Genomic DNA, 4,732 nt, shown 5'->3' with positions numbered 1-4,732 from the left:
TATCAATAAGTTGACAAATGGAGAGGCTCGCAGGATTGGCTGAAAAAGAAAACCGTTAAAGAAAAAGACAACAACAACAACACAAAACAAAACAGTCGCGGAACAATGAACAAAGAAAAAAAACAATGGACCCCAGCCCTGAAACAATAGTGCTGTGTGATATACGGGTTCAACGAAATTAGAGTTTCTAAACAGATGTGTGCTATCTGGAAAAAAGAGTAAAGAAAATTATTATCACGTCTTATCTGAAATGCTGTCTTCTTAGCTGAATATGTCTATAAATTTGCAAATTACAGCATTTACATAAACCTTCATGCTGTCAGAAGAAACTGCAAATTCTCCTTAACATGATTTATCTGAGATCATTGTTTAATTCCTGTATTCTAGTGACCCGGGCTACGTTTTTTTCTTCATGGTAGCTTCAAATCTGCACATTAATTTATTCATTAAACTCTTCTCTTTCCTAGAAAGGATCTATTGTTCTGATTGTCTTTAAAAAAAAAAAAACGGCTGAATCAAAATCTATTATCGGTGCGTATATCACGAGGGAGGGGACCCCCTAATCCGTACCTGTGTGACGTCAAATCATCATTTGATTTATTCATTAAACCTGGATTCCTGCCCTCTCCTAGAAGAGATGTTTTTGTCTACTATTGTGGCGGCCATATTGTTTACATGTTTTAGACTCAACTGGAAATACACTTCACAAAAACATTAAAGGTTTGATTGTTAATTTTTACTAAAAGCTTTCATTTAGGAAAGCTGTTTGCCTGTTTGTCTTTCTTTCTTCTTATTTTTTTTGATAAAACGAATACAATTTGTAATCTTACACTTTTATTGAAAGTACATAACCAGAATAAAAAACGTGAGTCTGGCCATGTGTGTGGTTATTACGTTTCTTATTTCAAATTCCGGTATAACGATAACTAGCGTAACACAATGGAATACGGAAACGACATCCCGCTATCTTTGTGACTCAAACTATTCCATTAGCTAGGATAGTTTTAAAAACCTGCGAAGCAAAGCATACAATGGGAATAAATCAGGCCACATTAAGCATCCCGCAAAAATGCCATTAGGGGCATCTTGTCAGGAGCCATTACCCTTGCATAATCCCATACCTCTTCAACAGACATAACCCGTACACAAAACATCAGCAGATGCGTGCGCGATAGCCCGTAGTTTAAGCTTTTTATCCTCAACTCGTGCAAATCAATCTGACATTTGGGGAGACATGCGATATTAAAAGCAATGACAACCTAAACAACACAACACAAGCAATGATGTTCTTTGAAAAATCTACGCCGAAAGGAGGCAAAGGCGGGGAAAGAGGTCATTTTCTCGTTTTATGTAACTGTGTCTTCAGAATTCGAACACCAAGAGAACAGTCACAGGTCACTTGTTACGCGGGATGCCCTGAGGGGCATACCGTGTCTAAAAACGGGTCGATTTCTTTTTTTTTTTTTTTTCGTAGTAGCCACAAATCTGCACACTAATTTATTTATTAAACTCTCTCCTCTCCTATTTGGGATGTATTGTTCTGATTGTCTTCAACAAAAGCAGGCCAATCAAAATCCATTCTTGTTGCGTATATCGCGAGGGAGGGGACCCACTCACCCCCTACCTGTGTGACGTCAAAGCATCATTTGATTTATTCATTAAAACCAGATTAAATTTGTGACGCCATATTGTCACATGTTGTGGACTCAAGTGTGCCATTTTCAAACGGAAATCTAGCCATTTTGAAGCGGTAAATCGAAAGAATAACTTCTAGGAAGCACTCGACATTTAAAACGGTGGAAATTAAAGAGTTCCTGGCAAAGGAATCGTGCTTTGTTTGACAGTCTTAGAGCCACGATGGGAGACTGAAAAGAGGTCATTGAGAAGCTTACGCTATCGTAATGGAATTTCCGAAATTTCCAGTAAGACCCTAAGTAGCGTAACACAAGAGAAACAACATAACGCGATCTTCGTGACTCAAACTATTCCATTAGCAAGGATAGTTTTATCAATCTGCGAAGCATTAAGCTGGAATAAATGAATCAGTAACAGTATCTCGCGCAAATGCCAGTATAGGCATCTTGTTTTCTAAATTCATGAGCTATGATTATCTTTTATTCATCCCTTACGCAATGACTTCAATTGCCCCAATCGGCACCACACGCAAAGCCTTCGTCATAACAGGATACCCAGGCAGATGTCAAGACGTCATAGCCGGATACGTGACAGACCGACAGACAAATTACCTCGGAAATCTGTTCATCCAAAAATGTTGCTGTTCTAATGTTTCCGCTAGTAAAAACACCCAACAGCCTTGTTGGAGCGAAGGAAAGCGACTCACAAGGAAAAAATATAAATATAATTCCCTCTCATCTTCCCTTCGGAACATTTTTGCTTAGAAACTGAACACTCTTAATTAGTTCGCTTTCCCACAATGCGAACACCTGCCACAGGCTAACTACGCGAATTCCTACAAGGATACAAGTGATGCAATATTCATGTATAACACGCACACGCGAGTTTTCTATCTCTTCTTATTTTAAGCAGTAAAACAGTAAGCAGTAAAACAGTAACGCATTCAGTAATGTACCTTAAATTATATTCATGTAGTGCCGAAGAAAATGATAATGAGGTCGGGGGGGAGGGGGGGGGGGAGAGGCTAGGTTCTCCAAACTTTGATCCTATATCATACCAAAATATGTAATTTTCCAGTAACCATTTTCAGCCTGATCTCTAGAATCCATGACTATTTACAGATTTTCAGACAAAAATCGATATCAAAACTCATAACTCATTTTCAGACCAAAATGGCGCCAAAACTACACCCTTTGGTGCTGCATGTACCTATATCGCTTATATAGAACGTTTTCATTCACGTGACTGCTGGTCATATTGTTTTACTGAAACAAAAGAAAGTATTTGCATAGAGTTCAATTCCCAGAGTTTTAGTTGGGGACACCAACATGGCCGCCATTTCTTTGTTTTGGGACACCAACATGGCCGTTGTGACGTGAAGTGAAAACACTCAATAGGGGAATACTCCCCCCTCCCTCCCCGATTAACTCATATATTATAGTACTCTTTACATGTACTCACTGATAATGATGTTTTACGAATTTTTTACCATTATTATTTTTCACTTGTGTCTGCCGTTTTATGAGTTTTCAGATATACCTTAGCTGAAACCCTTCTTCGACACGACGTGAGCCTGTGTTTAGTCGGAGTTTCCGTGACAAGAACGCATGAGTTATACACATAGCGATTACACTATTAGATAAAACTACAAGACAAGACCGCAAGGTTATGTGAGATTTCTTATAAATAAATTCATCAAAATTAGTTATGCCTCGCCCGTTCAGTGAAGATCTACGATGGCGAGCCATTTGGATGAAAGAAATGTTAGAATATCAAGTGGATGAGTTGGCAGCTGCTTTGAGGAAGTCTTTAAGCTTGAAAATCTGTTAATGCACGAAGCTTACAAGGCGGCAAGGGATTCGTCCAAAATTTTGATTACAAATTTGCCCCTCACTAAAATTAAATTGATGCAAATCAAGAAAGATATAAATATCTTTTTCAAGTTTCTTTCCTTTGCCCAAATTAAATTACTATTTTCTCAGTTTGGTGCCGCAAAGACCATCTAATTATTCTGGTTCTGTGAAATACTGTAGTTTCCTAAATCGTTGGTCAAGCCCCGCGGTAGCCATTATCTATTTCAAAGAGACCTCATTGTGATCTCGTTTTCCTACTTAAGCACTAAAGCCTTTTGCAGGCACCTTTTTTTAGATTCAAGCTTATTCGATCTCAGCTGTGAGCTGGTAACATCTTACAATTATGTCAAAGGGGAACCCAACCAGAAAAAATCTAAACTAGTACAATTAGGATAAGCAGATAGTGAGTTATGACTATAGATGTGCGACTGAACTAAGTTGGTCAACCAGTAAATTGGAACTATTATGCCGATAGAAAATCATAACTTGAAGAACTGACGGGAGTCAAACTTCCATTCAGTTATTCTCCATTTCATAAATGCTGAGACTAAGTTTAAAAAAAACTCAAGCGACACTCATTTTGACCCATTTTGTAGTTTATTCACGTTTAATCAAGCAACAATAATACGCCGTTTGTCCAACCCAGATTCCGCGATTGAGCTGAACCCAGGGATCAACTAATTTTCACGGGATCAGGGATCAAGATTTATAAAGATTTTGGAATCAGGGATCAAAATTTAAGGCCAAAATGTGGGATCAGGCGGGAAAAAATATATCTCGTTACGACCCTGTATAAGATTATGGCTCCTGGTTTGTTTCAAGAGGACCCACCTTGTCTAGGGTAGTGAACATTACCGACAAAATTTTATTGGCTATAAAATTTGAGTTGACACAGAAATATTCAGCTAACAAGAGTCAGTATTGCTAGATAAACAAGAAAAGTGAGGTTTGAATCTCATTGTCATTTTTTTTACTGCGGGATAGAGGGCTGGCTATGGAATAAAGACGCCATCTTTTGAGGTCGATGAAGCGGGGACGGAGGAAGAGGCCATCATCTATTTTGGGGTTTGGTGGGTCCTGTTCGAGTATAATAGTTTTGACCACTTCCGTAAGTCATCTCTGAAAACTTATCTTTTTAAGCGATATCTTACCCCTTAGGCAATTTAAGTTTCATTATTTTCTTTTCTTCTGTTATTGTGAAGCGCTTTAGAACTTTTGTTTAAGGCGCTATATAAATATTATTA

The sequence above is a fragment of the Pavona decussata genome, unplaced genomic scaffold (genome assembly GCF_977016875.1).
Source record: "Pavona decussata unplaced genomic scaffold, jaPavDecu1.1 SCAFFOLD_34, whole genome shotgun sequence".
In the NCBI taxonomy this organism is placed as follows: domain Eukaryota; kingdom Metazoa; phylum Cnidaria; class Anthozoa; order Scleractinia; family Agariciidae; genus Pavona; species Pavona decussata.
This window is presented reverse-complemented; position numbering follows the sequence as displayed.